This window comes from Anabrus simplex, chromosome X, assembly GCF_040414725.1.
Source record: "Anabrus simplex isolate iqAnaSimp1 chromosome X, ASM4041472v1, whole genome shotgun sequence".
Taxonomy (NCBI): Eukaryota; Metazoa; Arthropoda; class Insecta; order Orthoptera; family Tettigoniidae; genus Anabrus; species Anabrus simplex.
The window spans coordinates 168590824-168608486 of record NC_090279.1 but is presented as its reverse complement, the minus strand read 5'-3'; the positions used below and the strand labels follow the sequence as shown (position 1 = coordinate 168608486).

At 38.3% G+C, this 17663-nt stretch overlaps 1 protein-coding gene across 1 annotated transcript in view; it reads left to right on the top strand.

The window, feature by feature from the left end:
- sea (scheggia) overlaps positions 1-17663 on the top strand; it is a 115716-nt gene that overhangs the window by 19271 nt on the left and 78782 nt on the right. The window lies entirely within an intron of this gene.

Genomic DNA, 17663 nt, shown 5'->3' with positions numbered 1-17663 from the left:
TATTTGAAGGTGCTCAAATACGTCCTTCTCATGTCGGTAGGTTTACTGGCACGTAAAAGAACTCCAATGCGACAAAATTCCGGCATCTCCGAACACCGTAGAAGTAGTTAGTGGGGCGTAAAATCAATATTATTATTATTTAGTTGTTCCAGCCTCTGCAGATTGACATCATCACTTCCACAGATGATGAAAATATATCACTTTCTCTTGGTAGACATACACAATTCTGGGAATGTTGACAGGTTGTGTGTTTTTGCCTGCAGAAAACAGTTTATTATGCAAGGTATATCAAAAGTGTATGGCAAAACTTCAGGAACGGATTTCTCATATAGAGGGAAAAAACAAAAGGGTGTATGACAACATGGGTCCAGTTATGCATATAGTTAATGTATTTATCATGCCAGAAGCAAGAAGTTTTACATTAAAGAGAGAATAAAACATATATACATTAAAAACTTGGGAAAAGAAAGGAAGGTAAAACATATAAACTATGTTGTATGGTCGCAGGGACACGAGAGAAGCCTCCACTTACTGTTCATTTCAAAGCTACACTCATGTTCATAAAAAACCGAACACCTTGAAAGACTAGAGATAGGAAGTTCATATTAACAGGATATGTTCATTAGTATGTCCTGCAGAAACGATTAGCATTTCAGTCACGTAGGTTCAGCGTGTGTCCTGTTGCCTAGTAGGCACTGGGTCCTCCATGGGCACTGATAACTTGTTCCATGTGTGATGACATTGACGCGTATAAGGCACGAATGGCGTCCTGGGGTATAGTCATCCATACTTCATTCACCTGGTTCTACAGTTCATCTTTGGTGTTTGGCATTGGGTCACAGCGCTGCACCCATCGTTTCACCATATCCCACACATTTTCGATTGGCGATAAGTCCAGTGATTGTGCGGGTCGGGCAACTGTCTGACATCCTGTGACAACAAGAAGGCAGGAACATGTGGTTGCGCATTGTCCTGCTGAAATATGGCGCCTGGGGTGTCGTGCAGAAAGGGTATGGCTGTGGGGCGCAGGATGTCATTCACATAGGTCAAACTGGTCACATGCCCTGGACACGCATCAACTGTGATTAGTGGTTGTACCCAGTAGTATCCCACTTCATAAGGCTTTGAATTGGCACTGTATGTCTTGTGCGAATGCAGTCAGTGTGATGCCTCTCCCCCTGTCATTTTCATACTAACAGAACCTGGATTCGTCCAAAAACACTATCTGCTGCCATTGCTGTCCCAGTGACATTGTTCCATACACCATTGCAGTCTTGCGTGTTTATGCACATTAGTCAAAGGTAGGCGGAGAAGTGGTCGATGCACCAGTAACCCACACCGTAATAAACGGCAACGGATTGTCACTCCTGATAGTGTACTATGGGTTACATTGTTCCACTGTTGCGCCAGAACCGAGGAGGACGCAGATCTCTCCTGCAATGCCATTCGGATGGGGTGTCGATCTTCTCGGGGGGGTGGGGTGTGGTTCTGGGTGGTGCTACCAGACCCATCTCATCGTGTTCTACGGCCTTCTGTGAACCATTCTGTACACACCCGTTGCACTGCCAACACACTTCGTCCCACAGAGCAGCAATTTCCCAGGTGGATGCATTCATGTTCTCTCATGCCAATAATGTGCCCTCTTTCAAACCCACTCATTTGATGGTACAGTTCTCACACAGGTCTGCTCAAGTCACAATGATCCATTACCTTCGGTTTATAGTGACAACGAGAGCCGCAAGCACATTTTACCAGTCGGTGGTGGTGCGCTGATATGTTGATTTGGACCTTGAACCTGAGGGCCAACATGGTTCAAATGCTAATCATTTCTTCAGAACATACTAATGCACATATCCTGTGAATATGAACTTCCTATCTCTAGTCTTTCAAGGTGTTCTGGTTTTTATGAACATGAGTGTATATGCCACATCTGGACATCTCCTGGGCAACAGGCTAGGACTGTTCCCCGACTGCTGATTCTCTCACAACAGAAATGCAATATCCTAAGGATAATTAGTATCTGACCTTTAGTGTTGTCAGTACAATTCAACACTCCCAACACTGTTGCACTCTTACGCTTAATATATCTGTAATGTCAGCTGGAAGACTTTGTTCACGTATCAGATGAAATGTACAAAGTGACCTCCTCCTCTTGCCTGGATACAGGCCTCTGCTCGCCTTTACACTGAGTGCCAAACATGATAAGTAATGCCTGGTTCAGTGCGTACTGTCTGATAGGTTGCCGCAGTGTGTACACAGAGAGCTGGTTCTTCGCCAACAGCAGTCTAATACACAACAGAATTTACTTGTCCGCAAAGGTAAAAGTCTAGAAGGTTTAAGTCAGGAGAGCATGGTGGCCAACCATACTCTGCAGTTATTCATTTTCACACCCATGCTGTCATAACTCCCCCCCCCCCCCCCCTTCTCTCCATATTAGGAATCCATTTCTGAAGTTTTACTGTTGAGTTTTGATGCTCCCTATATAGATCTCCTCTCATAACCACTTGTTCAGTAAATCTTCCATTTTCTAACAGTTGCAATAATTACAGTATGCTTTACATCACACCGACATAGACAGGTCTTATGGCGACGATGGGATAGAAGAGGGCTGGGAGTGGGAAGGAAGTGGCCTTGGCCTTAATTAAGGTACAGCCTCAACATTTGTCTGGTGTAAAAATAGGAAACCATGGAAAACCTTCTTCAGGGCTGTCGACAGTGGGGTTCAAACCCACTCTCTCCCGAATACAAGCTCACAGCTTTGTGACCCAAACCACACGGCCACTTGCTCGGTGCAACAGTTGCTATTGCAAGGTTCTGATTTTACAATCTTGTGTACCTATGCAAAATCTATCAGTGTGCCTACAAGCTATTAGATCTGTAAGTACACTAGGAGGGAACTTAATTTCTAAGGGAACATACTTTGTGGCTTACGCCCATACTTTAAATTGCACCTACTCATTTAAATTGCCAGCCTTGCGGCATGGGGCCTGCCTCTTACCCGGAGACCCCAGGTTCGATTCCTGGTTAAGTGAGGAATTCTTGCTTGGATCTGAGGGCTGTTACAAGGTCCAACTCATCCTGTGTGATTACAGTTGAGGAGCTATCTGATGGTGAGATAGTGGCCCCGGACTAGAAAGCCAAGAATAACGACCGAGAGGATTCGTTGTGCTGATCCTACAGGCCTTCAGGCTGAGTGCAGTCGCTTCGGAACTGTTGCACCATGGGGTTTGGTTTGATTACTCATTTAAAGTCATTGAAATTCAGTTGCCTATATTTGGTAATATTGCTTTTGAATGTCCACTATTGTGAAAACATGACTTGTGAGTTTAGACCCTATCAGGGTTTGTTATCTTCCTGGTTACTGCCATATGCTGATAACAGTGTGTAATATTGAAAACATTTTTGTGAATGATAAGCCTGTTGTAATTGTAACCTTTCAGGTATTAGATATATTCCTCTTACGTTAGGGTTTAAGAAGTTTCCATGATAACCATTGTGTACTGTATGTTAATTACAGGTGACTCAAGGTTAGGGTGCTTTAGTCCATAACTATGTGGTGCATATGTAAATCATATACACAAAGAAAGGATCATGAAGAAGAATCCATAATTGGATAAACACAATGACAGGCAATTTGGGAAGAGAGTGTGACAGAAAAGGGTGACAAGGACAAATGTGAAAATGCAAAAGGAAAGGACAATCTCCACAGCTCTTCTCAGACCGTGAAACTCTTTTCTGCTTCCCAGCTTCTTTAGGGGACCAGACGTCAACATTCATTGAGGGGCCGTCTTAACAGATCTTCTGTCTTAATGTGGAAATTGTAAGATAAGAAGAAAGTAACAGTAAGTAATGGGAAGGAGTTAATAAGTGACAGAGGTTTATATTTATATATATAATATAGAATTAATGCCATGACTCATTAGTGTAGAAGGCCGCCTGGTAGCCATGATCATTAAGGCGCCAAGTCTATGTGGTCTGACACTGTGGTTAGCCGGTTCGAGTCCCGTTGGTCGAAAACTGTTTCACCATCGGAATGTTGGCTGGCAGGAGAGGTGGCGGTACACAATTTTTGATCGCTAGACAGCATGCCAAAAGCCTAGATTCAATTCCAAACCTCTCCGCAGTGTTCATATGGAATGAGAGTATATGACGCTGCTGATGGTGATTCGTCCGTCGGATGAGATGTTAAGACTTGAGCACACCCCATGGTGCTATTCGACAGAAGTAAGCTGTGTGTCGGCACCAGGTTTCACCTCGTCTCTTTCTGCTATACTTTGAGTTAACTCAAGTCCTAAGCAGTCCCTTTGATGCTATATATGTTATATAAAAGCGGCTTACATTATCCGCCAGGTTCAGGAGGAGAATTGGAAATAGAGGAAGTAATCACAAGTGGAAGGATATTTTCCTCTATTCTTGAGTTGACTACCGGTACAACATCAATTAGTCCGCTTAGGACCTGAGTTGATGCATAATGATTGATGAAAGAGTAATTGTGAATGATGAGATAATGAATATAATTCAGATTTTCTATTTTGAATGAATCAATCTTTTTGATTGGAAGTCAAATGTACTTATGTACTAAATAAATAATTAATTATCTCCCCCATGGCTATATAATGTATCACCATTCATTTCATATCGTTAACTTCTGCAGTGAGGTTGACAGCAGGAAGGACATCCAGTCGTTAAAACACTCTACAAAGATTCATATCGCTTCATACCCAACCCTATGCAGAAACGAGACAAGGGTTGGACATACACTCCGTGATTTACGGTGCATAACATTATTATTATTATTATTATTATTATTATTATTATTATTATTATTATTATTATTATTATTATTATGTATCTGTAGTATTATGATTATGCTCTTAATGTTTTTATTTATTAAGTACCTATACTTTCTATCAAAATTAGAAAACAGCAGACTATGTAAATTACCTAAAGCAATCACAGTAACCTTGTCCAAAAATGTGGCAATATTTAAAAGAATGTTATTGTCTCATATCATAACCATGAAATGAAATGGTGTATGGCTTTTAGTGCTGGGAGTGTCCGAGGACATGTTCGACTTACCAGGTGCAGGTCTTTTTTAATTTGATGCCCGTAGATGACCTGCGCGTTGTGTTGAGGATGAAATGATGATGAAGACGACACATACACCCAACCCCTGCGCCAGCGAAATTAACCAATGATCATCATACACTGCTATCTTGATATAGATGGGCTTTCCCTTCACCAACTTCTTGTTCCCTTTTTTTTTTTTTGCCTGGTGAAGACCATACAGTTAGCTTTATTAGTACAGGATCTGAAAACAAATTACACACAAAATAAAGAAAACACTTACGGCTTTTACATGTTGGATGTCCATTTCTTGTTGGGTTTGTGACAAGCTCTTTTCTGGGTTCTAACTTCGTCAAGAGACACACATTGAAGTGAGCTATCTTCACAGATTTTCAATTTTGTTGTTGCAACTGTAAGATAAGAAGAAGAAAGTTGGATAAATATGGGCACAACAGAAGGAAGAGATGGGGAAAACTATGAAAGAAACAAAAAGATCAGTATTGGGTGGTAAAAGACTAGCAACATAGTTTAACAGCAAAGTAATTACTGCCTAAGAGCTCATTAGCTATTCATTTAGTCAATTGAAGTGATTTTTTAAAACTGAAACATAGATACTTTTCTCACTGATATACAGACATAATGTTTAGTATTTTCTGCTTGTCTCTCTTGGCTCCACTTGTGCCCTTTTATCATGCTTATTTTTTTCAAATTAAGAATCAAATTTTATACCTCCCTCTTGGTCAACATATCCAAGTTATAACTGGGTAGGGTATATATATATATATATATTTTGCAAGTCACTTTATGTTGCATGGGATAGGAAAGGCATAGGAGTGGGAAGGAAGCGGCCGTGATTTAAGGTACAGCCCCAGCATTTGCTTGGTGTGAAAATGGAAAACTACAGAAAACCATCTTCAGGGCTGCCGACAGTGGTGTTCGAACCCTCTATCTCCTGAATGCAAGCTCACAGCTGCACGCCCTTAACAACATGGCCAGCTTGCTCGGTGTATGTCTGTGTCTGATCTCCCCTTGTGGGTGGGGGCGGTATCCCCTGCCCGTCATAAGAGGCGACTAATAGGAGCCTCAGGAGCTTTGAACTTGGGATCATGGGTTAGCAACCACGGGGCCCATAGCCGAGTCCTGGTATTGCTTTCTACTTGTGCCAGGCTCCTCGCTTTCATATGTCCTGTCTGACCTTCCTTGGTCAACTCTTGTTCTTTTCTGACCCCGTCACTATTAGAGTATTTGAGGGCTAAGGGAGTCTTTCATTTTCATGGCCCTTGTCTTTCTTTGCTGGATATCTTCATTTTTCGAAGTGTCAGTACCCTTCCTTTTTTTTCTCTCTTTGGTTAGTTTTTATGGAGGATGGCTGCCTAGTTGTACACCCTCTTGAAACAATAATCACCACCATCAATCAATCATTACTGATCTGCATTTAGGGCAGTCGCTCAGGTGGCAGATTATCTGTTGTTTTCCTAGCCTTTTCTTAAATGATTGAAAAGAAATTGGAAATTTATTGAACATCTCCTGTGGTAAGTTATTCCAATCCCTAACTCACCTTCCTATGAACGAATATTTGCCCCAATTTGTCCTCTTGAATTCCAACTTTATCTTCATATTGTGTTCTTTCCTACTTTTAAAGACACCAATCAAACTTATTAGTCTACTGATGTCATTCCACGCCATCTCTCCTCACCATCATCTGATCAAACAACCATTCTCCTAAACCTAGCATCATGTATGGCAACATTGCTGGCTTGCATAATATCATTAACTGTGCAGGGATGTTCTAGCTGTGGGCTGATAATCAAATGTTCCAAATTTTGCACACAGTATCACACTCACACAACATCAGCTGATAGGAGGCCCCATCTATGCCTGTTGGTCTTTCAGCATGGCACACCCAGTCTCATGCGGTTCAAAGTCCTCCACACTGTGTAAGATTGATTGCTGCTGCTGATACCTAGTTTTTCTTTGACCTGGCTGTTCTCTTAGCCCAATTTGTTCCTCCATTTGGCAGTATCTTGTGTTTCCTCCAAAGCTAGCATTCTAGATAGAAAACTCTCCTCAGATACAAGTGGTTGAGCTGTGGGTCTGTGTCCATAAAGTAGATGGCGGGGATCAGTCTGCTGCTTTCTTCTCTCGAAATCAGCAGAATCTTCTCTCCATAAATCTGTACATGAGAGCTAAACCAACATAAGTTACATTTTAGTCATTTTACACGAGAGAGGAAAAACGTCAGTTGAAGAGCATTTTTGCTGCATTGTGACTTAGGCAATAAATGTTCATTATTGTTCTTAATATATTTTGTGTAATTTTGATCACTGAACAGATTCACTAATATAATTTACATTTAAAATGGTTAATTATTACTTTATTGCCATAAAAGGAAAATGGCAGTGAACTTAAGTTTATATGGCTCTAAGTTTCATAAAATGTGACTCTTAGGTACAGATATAAGGTGGCACTATTCCTATCAGTGGATATAGTTTCTGTACGCGAGTTTGTATCAGGTATCTAAACACAGTCATTTACAGCGACATCAGCTTGTTTCACTCCATACTGGTGCAGGTTACTCTGCAGTAGGCACACTTATTGAGTTCCTGTTTGTTAACTTCCTGTTGATGTTATTTTGACCAGCTACTTTCCCCTTAGTATTGGCACAATGCTGTTCAAATGTCAGAATATGGTCCAGTGTTATACCCTGATATTTTAATGTTTGACATATTGGAGGCTGACCAAAATGTAGTTATGCAGTATAATCATTATAAGCTATCCAAGTAGGAACAAGAATGTTGCTGTATCTTCCAGTTTCTAGACTGTTGTGATATCTATTTTAACATGGTCAGTACCCAAGTTTTATGCTTTCAACGTGTAGAAAAGTCAGCTGCTAATGTAATCAACTTGAAAAACTGACTGAGGAAAACTGTTTAGGGAAGATAACAAGTGCTACCACTAATTGGTGAAAGTAGTGTCAGACTTAGCCTATATCAAAGCTCTGTGCCTATCTCATAAGTCTTAGTTCACGTAATTGTTCAGGTATGTGAAAGTGTTTGAGTGAGGAAAGGAGGGAATGAATAAGGCAGTGTTTTTTTATGTATTCTTGGTTTGTATACTGAAACACTAAGCAAAAGCATTATTGATCAGAAGAAAAATAAATATACAGTAGCACTCATAAGTCTTTTGACATAGTGTGTTTGACCTCTAAACGATGGTAGCACACAGTAGCGTAGCCAGGATCGGCCAATGGGGGGGGGGTTACAGTTACAAAATTAAGATATAACATAATGAAAGTGCTTGTGCGTGTCTGGTACGCGCATGCATGACTGTCATAAGGATACTGATACAAGAGTGAATTACTGTATGTGATATTCAGATTGCAATACACTACAAAATTCTTACTTTAAAATACAGAACAAGAACAATATGATCGAGGTCAGCAGTTTTATCTCAAACGGTATGTTCAGTTTACAATCTAAAATCTAATTTTCGAGGCTTCCTAGAAAATAAATTTAACACATCTGTTGGTTTTACAACTATGTCTCTGTGAATGTTCAAGGGAGCCAACCCGTTGAGTCGACTTTCACTTGTGGTATTTCTGAGGTAGGTTTTAAGGCGTCTTAATGTTGAAAATGATCTCTCACTGGCTGCAGTGGTGACAGGTAGGGTGGCAAACACTCTCAACAAGCAGTAGATTGCAGGTAGTTTATCTTGATCACATAAAAGAAGTTTATTGTTTACTGTCAGTTTCTATTTATTTTCTTTTTGTGAAAGTTCAATGGGGGGGGGGGGTTCTAACCCCCAGTAACCCCCCCGTGGCTACGCCCCTGGTAGCACAATTACAGACGATCCAACTATAGCGTTATATAAATTGAAAAACTAGTATATTGGTTCCACCTAGTCAATACTGTACCATTACGCTATAGTTAAAGTGAAAATATAAAGGATATCGGGACAGATAAAATGGCCGGCGGCGACTTCAAGCAAGTAAATGAACGTAAAATGTCACCGAAACCCAGATTTACATCATAGTAGAAGGCAATGGAATCACGAGGGCCATGTAAAAAAATCTCAAAACGGAATCTGGATTGTTTTAAAAAAAATAAATGAATTTGAATCTACTGAGAAAAAAATATAGCACGCAAAAAGGTGAGAGGAAAAGATATTGTATCAAATCATCGTGGTAAATTAAGAGGACACTTTTAAAAGAAGATTGAAGAGGAATTCTATGCCAAACAGCATATAAACAGTGAAAAATATGGGAAGAAAATCCAATATTTCAGAAAGGAATAATAATAAAAAGAGCTAACTGAAAGGTGACATCGCGAAGAAACAAGAGGGCTATTCGCACCTTTAGGCAATCCGCTATAAGAAGAGAAAGAACTGAACCAACTAATTAACATTTACATTAGCCGAGAGAAATTAGAATTAATAGTCAAAAACCATATACATATACATTCGTCATAAATAGCTGGAGAAATAAGAATATTAGAAGCCAAATGAACAGTATAAACATGTATTGTGTCATTCGAATTTGTATTTTATGATTTCATGAGCGAGCTTGACACCATGGAGTCTTTCTAAGTTTACATAATTTGGCACAAGATGACTCATTGTGACCAGAGATTAGATGTTCCGCGTATATAAATTAATACTTGAAATATTCTCAATGATGACCATACTCAAGAAGTTAGAACCTAGTTTATTTTCGAATTTAATCATAATTTCATCCCAGTTTTTAAATGTCAATTTGTATATATTTGTTTCATTTGTTTTATGTCAATTGTGTGCATGTACATTTGTTTAGTTATTAGATGTTTTACATTAAGGCTGAAGATGGCCATCCCCGGCCGGAACTAATCCCTAATTAATTAATTAATTAATTAATGTAATTTAGAATATTACGTATTATAGTATTGAAAGGTGGACCATTACTACATTAATTTAATAATTATATTGTACCAGAGATGGCGTACAGAGGACCAGTTACCGGTCGCAAGGATCGCATGTAGCATCTGAGAAGAAGAGGCCAACTCAGAGGGGTGAAGGAAGCGAGAAAGTTTCTTTATTTTCAAAATTCTTTGTATCATTGGGTAGAGAATGATTACTTTAGCTAAATTGCCAGAGGAAAAGATATTATATCAAATCATCATGGTAAATCAAGAGGACACTTTTAAAAGAAGATTGAAGATGAATTCTATGCCAGACAGCATATAAACAGTGAAAAATATGGGAAGAAAATCTGATATTTCAAAAAGGAATAATAATAAAAAGAGCTAAGTGCCAAACATGACCGACAGAGCTAACCTGTTTCATGTAAACTGCCGAATGATATTTGGAATAGTCAATATGTATATTGGTGTAGGAAGTGACATCATTATAAGTGAATTCTAACCTTAGCCATAGTTTTGCTAGTGCCATATGAGAGTGTGTTACGTATAGATATAAGATCCCAAATCATACTGAAGGGCTATGTTGTTGTAATTCATAGAGTATTAGGAAGAATACATGCTATGTGAAATTTAAATGGATTCTAGGAGGTGATAATATTGATAGACATGACTGGCTATATAATGCAAAGAAGAAATAGATCCTTTGTGAATTATGGGCAAATGCAGAAGCAATATTGTCGATGGAAGTTTAAAGTTATGATGAATGAGATGTTATAAGAAGATTTGAAATGAGAAAAGCAGTGACTACTAAGTGATAGAGTTGAACTGAATGGAAATGTAAAAGATACGAAGGTGCATGCATCGGTAATTTTGAAGAAAGAAGAAGATATTGTGAGATTAAATGGCACATGAGAGTAGGATCGTATTGAATAATCATTGTTTGGCAAGGCTTATGTCTAGAAGAGAGTAAACAAGTATGACCGCAGCATAGAACTCATAGTAATGTACCATAGTCGGCTTGTAGCCTTCATACTTGAAATAGATGTTGATATAAGGGATTGTAATAGAATTAATCGACACAGTTTCTCTTTCCTAAGCCAAGTTAAGACTGAGCTCATGAACCAGTTCAGTAAAATGACACAACAGAATACATATAGAGGTCATTTTATAATAAAAATCAGAAGAAAGCACTATACATATTGGGACATATTTGAATTCTAATGCTAATTTGTGGTTAATGTAATATAGGTTTGGCATATTGAAGTTTGCTAATGTGACATGAATTTAACACTTAAATGATAGGTGTAAATATATTTCATTTGGCAATGATAACTTGATAACAGCAAATAGTAGCTGTATATGAGAAACTTATTGAGCATTCCAAAACCCAAGAAATGAATGGAGGTCATAATAAGATCCCAAATGATAAAATTCCAGATAATAAGATTCCAGATAATAAAAATGTCAAATAATAAGAATTCAGATAGAAACTTCAGATCTAAATAATATAGATCAGATTAGGTTCGGATTAGTTGATCTGAGTTGGTGATACCTTAGGTAGGACATTGTATTGATGATGTTAAAGGACATAATACTAGATAAATATGATAGCCTACTAAACTCCAATTTACAGTTAGAGGAATAGACCAAGGATGAACAAAAAATAGGTTTAGAATGTTGAGAATTGTCAGGTTTAGACAATAACTGACCAGTTTAACTCATAGGAACGCATATTAAAGACAAAATGAACCTATTTCAATTATGAGAATGAAGCAAGTAGAATGTTTAAAATACGTAGGATAGTTGTGCAAATGAAGAGTCAGCGTTTCAGCGGTTGCTTATTTGATCAAAGAAAATGATTTGTACATAACCACATTTTTCTCTTCCTAAATTTTTTTTTCTTGAATCGTTAGGCCTATGTTTAATAATGAAGTAAAAGTAATGATTAACTTGGTGTATTATTTATAAGGATTATGTGTAGAATGAGATGGCTAGAAATAAGGTTTCGCATGTACAGTTTGGATAACATTGCCAAGGTATGTCAGATGGAGACGTCCATTGGCAGGTTTGAGATTGATGATATAGTATTTGATACGTCAGGAAGTCGTTCCTTTTTGGATCCCACATTAAATCAAACCAAACTATGACTTTCCCTGAGAAGCTGGCTGGGAATCATTTACGTTGATCTGGATGTAGACGGGGTAAAATACCTATAAGTTTATTTATAATTCAAAGTTCTAAATGTATAATATTATATTTGCATGGAACGAATTTTAAGGACAGAAGAAACTTTTAATTACATCATTGTCATTTTACGTAGAACTGTTCTAACTTCATTACATTACATCTAGCGACTTTTTCATATGATGAAGATTCAACATGCACTTAGGCCTACCTATTTTAATTTATAAATACCGTGTATCATACGAGTGTGAATATTATTCATGTTTTGTAACTTTTAGTATATTAATTTTAAGTTAATTCTAGACAGGTGAAGATGGGCTAATGCAGCCAAAACATGTCCTGTTATTTTAATAAGATGCTTTTACAACTTTGAAATGCAAATAATGGGTAATGACTAGGTGGAATCAGTATACTAGTTTTTCAATTTATATAACATTATTTTCAATATGGATCCAAAATGAAATTTATTTCATGCAACTATAGTGTGTAAGTGTGAAGGGAAGTTACAGTGTTTACTACAGTGCAGCAGAGTCAACAAGTCTAGATAGAGTATTTTCTAATGGGCATTAACATAGCAGTGAATGTTCAAAAGTCTTTTGATGGGAACTGTTTAGATATTCCATCCTCAATTGTGAAGTTCTGTGTTTTGCAGGGTCATTGAAAATCATTCTAGTCCAATGCCTCCTCCTAAACATAAAGAGTACTCCATAGAGTTTAAGGAGACAGTACCAAGTGGCTTGCAGGAAGGGAAATCTCAGGCAGATGTTGATTATATATGAAACATATCAAGACATCTGATATCTGTCTGGAAAAAGACTGTGCATATTACGTGGTCACGTGCACAATAAACCCTGACAAGTTCGACCTCGAAAAACAACCGAGAGAATAGATAAGCTAATTAGAATGCGATCAGTAGCAGACCCTAGAAAGACAGCTGGTCATATCTCTGCTGATCTGAGGCAGAATTATGGAGTAGATGGTCATGTACAGGGGTTTCCAATTTGTAACGGCTCGAGGGCCATTTTGGAAACCTTAGTCGTGTTCGCGGGCCGCACTTGAATAGGCCAATATTCATAAAATTCTGCAAATAGTACAGAAGCACCATTATGAAATAATATGCATAGTTCGATTGAAAGGAGGGTTTGATAATTGTAATTGCTTAAAACATTGTTTTAAAATTGCATAAAAAAGTGAAATTGGGAGCCGGGCTGAGTGGCTCAGACGGTTGAGGCGCTGGCCTTCTGATCTCTACTTGGCAGGTTCGAACCTGGCTCAGTCTGGTGGTATTTGAAGGTGTTCAAATACGTCAGCCTCGTGTCGGTAGATTTACTGGCACGTAAAAAGAACTCCTGCTGGACAAAATTTCGACACCTCGGCGTCTCCGAAAACCATCAAAAGTAGTCGGTGGGATGCAAAAATAACAACATTATGACTTGAAATTTGGATTTTAAATGTTTTAAAATTAAAAATAATCTATTGAGAACAAGTGAATACTTGAAAAGAGGAACTCGTATTAAAGAATAATTAGTTTTGACTTGGGTATATATGGTGTATAAAAATTAATACGTTTTTGAACAAGCTATTAAATATTTTTGTGACTTTTCTTCACATTATTTCTTACAGTGGTCTCGTGGGCCGCAAAAAATGGCTTCGTGGGCCAGATGCGGCCCGCAGGCCGCCTTTTGGAAACCCCTGGTCATGTATCTACAGTAAAACGTAGGTTAAAAGATCAGCATTTGTTAGCTCACCATCTGTGCAAGAAACTATTCATAAGCGCATGCAATAGGAAGAAGAGACTCGCCTTTGCAAAAGAGCACTGTAACTGGACACAGCAGGAGTGGTCTGGGTTATTATTATGGAGCAATGAAAGCAAATTTAATATGATGTCATCTTATGGTAGGCTAAAATATGTTTGTTGCCGTAGAAATAAAAGATACCATCCACGCTACCAGGTTCATACTGTAAAACATGGAAGTGGGAATGTCAGATCTGAGATGCTTCTCTGCTAAAAACAAGCATTAGAACTGGATTAACAAAATAAGAAATGACCTTAAATTGGGTGGAATCACAAAAAAAGGCATCGAAAATAGGGAATTTTGATCCAAAGTTCACAATTGACAAGTTGATCAAGAAGACAAACTCAGGAAAGGACCAGAGCAACTTGGACCTGAGAGACCATAGAAAAAGAAATAAAGAATTATGGGTACAAAAGAAGACAAGTTAACACCACTAAATAGCATAATTTTAAATGTGATTATTTGATACTAATTATAAGATAATAAGAAAAATTGGAAATAGTTGTGGCTTATGAGATACAGTACACACACTTCCAACATTTGTCAGGTGTTAAAAAAGGGAAACCATCATCTTCGTGACCTTTTTCTCAAATTATTGGGGTCGATACTTATTTTAGATTGGGCCCTGCTTATTTTTAATTTTTTCTTCATGGCTGGATGCCCTACCTGACGCCAACCCTGTGTAGAGGAATGAGTTTCTAATGTCGTTGATGGTATGTTCTGTATGCAGATGAAGATGAGTGTATTAAGGTGAACAGAAACCTAGTTCCCGAGCCAGAACCCAGTAAGCTGAACATTCAATTGAAATGGAAAATCATGAAATATCATTTTAATGATGTCTTAGCAATGGGATTCAAAAGTTCTCCTCTCCCTAATGTGTAAAAGTAGCTACTATATAATTGTGGTTCTAGTATGATTGACTTTTTGTAAATGTCCTAGAATATTCTGGCAGAATTGCAATGAGAGTGATGAGAACCATCATTATCATCATCACCACCACCATAATCATCATCAGTCTCCAGTTGTCCATGTGCTGTGTAAAACTGCCCTTTACTTCTGTCTGTTGAGGAAGGACTCTTCTTGCTGGATCTGCTCCCACTCCAGTCCTGGTTCTCTCACATCTGTCCAACTTTATCAAGTCACCTTTTCCTTGGCCTACCCCTGGATTTTTTGCTTTCAGTCTTCGTATCCAGCCATTTTCTTGCTGTTCTATGTGGGTCCAGCCATTTGGCACGCCCAAACCACTTTAGCCTGGCCTTTGACAGGGTTTTTGCTCAATGACTGTTTAACATGGGCCTGTTGTCTTATCACTTCATTTTAGATCTTATTCTTCCATGTTTTTGATCTGTTGTTTTCAAATATGTCATCTTCACAGCTTGGAGGGTTGTATTCAATAATAATTTGTTTCCTCTTACAGAATGTGTTAAATGTGCTAGAATATTGGCTTCTCTGTCAGTTCTTGATCCATGTAGATCTATGGAACTTTTGGTCAGTATCAAAGGTCGTTAAGAAATATCTGGGATTTAAAAATTTCCCTACAGAACAGTATACTTCGACCTAATGGCCTACTACTGCCTGATAAGGATTGCATGAGTTCTTAGGTCATTGACACACAGCTGTTGCATGCTTTATTGAGCCAGTATTTGACATCCTGGATTACTTATCACTGTTTAATTTTGAATAACAAGTTTTTGAAATGTTTTCATCCAGATATTGTGTGTGATGTCAGTTACTTAGTCCTTGAACAAATGCGTGCTCAGATCATGGGACCTTGGTCATTTGATATGCATGGCCAGAATTTTAGCTGATATGAGGAATGTGATGGCAGTGGACATTGCCTGATCAACAGATCAGACACCAATGAGCAGAACTATGAAACGAAAATATTCATGGGAATGAAACTTGAGGCTTCCCAATTTCAAAATGTGCATGTCATTTGCACTTAGATTAAAATACACACAAGGTCCATGTTTATAATCTAGATGGGTACTATGTATTCAAGGATGATGTGATTGTAGTAACAGCTATCAACAAGGATGAGAGGTCCACCTATTCAATACTGTATATAATATGTTGATATTATTTATTACATCGGGACTAGTTTTGACTCTTGTATTGGGTCATCTTCAGTCTTAAATTATAAATGGAAAACATTAAATGTGACTTGAAAACACCAACACCTAATATAACACTATTGGCATGTCATGAAGCATTGATGTAATATGTTGTAGTTACACAGGAGTTCATTAAAATCAATGTCTCTTGTACATATGTCCAACACTTTTCCTTTTAAGGATCTTAATATAAAACAGTACGATGAGTCCATTAAAATTGATGTCTCTTGCACGTATGTCCAATACTTTTATGTCACTTTTTCTTTTAACAAAATCGTAGTCTTAATATAAAATAGTATAACCTTGCACTTATGTCGTACCTTTTTATATTAAAACTATGATTTCCTTAAAAGAAAAAGTGACACACAAGTGTTGGACATATATGCAATGTAGTGTTTTATATTAAGACTACCAATATCTTAAAAGAAAAAGTGTTGGATATATGTGCAAGAGACATCAAATCTAATGGACTCATGTGTAACCACAACATATTTCATCAGTGCTTCAAGTCATGCCAGTGTTATTATATTAGGTATTGGTGTTTTCAAGTTACATGTAATGTTCTTTTCAATTTATAATTTAAGGCTGATTCATTTCATATGATGTAGTAACAACTAGAGGAATTAGCCTTAGCCTTTCCTCTAAAGACCTTTTTGTTTTGTTTGGGAACTCACAAGGAAACGACTCGCCACCTGCCTTCAGTTCACAAGTCAAACAGCCTGTTATTCCTAGACATATGAAACAAGTACTTGGCTTTGCTCTTACAGGAATCACCCGTCTTACCAAGCAAGTTGGCTGCATAGTTTGTGCCACTTAGCTGTGAACTTGCATACAGGAGGTGATGGGTTCAATCCTCACTGTTGGCAGCCCTAAAGAGGGTTTTAACACTGTACCTTAATTAAGACAATAATTGCTTCTTTCCCAATCATAGCACTGTCCTATTCCATCATTGCCATAAGACCTGACTGAGCTGGTGTCACATAAAATCAATAACAAAGAAAAAAAAAAAAAAAGGAAAAATGAATCGCCTGTTGGTGTTATACTACATGGCTTGAACCTACACAAGTTGGAAGATACGTGGTCTATTACACTTACTCTAAACTTTTGCCTTATGCTGTATATTAAGTAAGAATTCAAGGAGAGAACACATTTTCGTCTCCCCTGCTATCCACGTCATGTTCAATAAATACACATTCCACAGATATTTCTTTCTTAATCCGTTTACCCTCCAGGGTTGGTTTTTCCTTGGACTCAGCGAGGGGTCCCACCTCTACCGCCTCAAGGGCAGTGTACTAGAGTGTGAGACATTGGGTTGGGGGAGAAACTGGGGAGGAGCACCAGTACCTCACCCAGGCGACCTCATCTGCTATGCTGAACAGGGGCCTTGCGGTGGGATGGGAAGATTGGAAGGGATAGATACGGAGGAGGGAAGGAAGCAGCCATGGCCTTAAGTTAGGTACCATTTGCCTGTAGGAGAAGTGGGAAACCATGGAAAACCACTTCTAGAGGATGGTTGAGGTGAGAATCGAAACCCCTCTACTCGGTAGACCTCCTGAGGCAGAGTGGACCCTGTTCCAGCCATCGTACCACTTTTCAAATTTCTTGGCAGA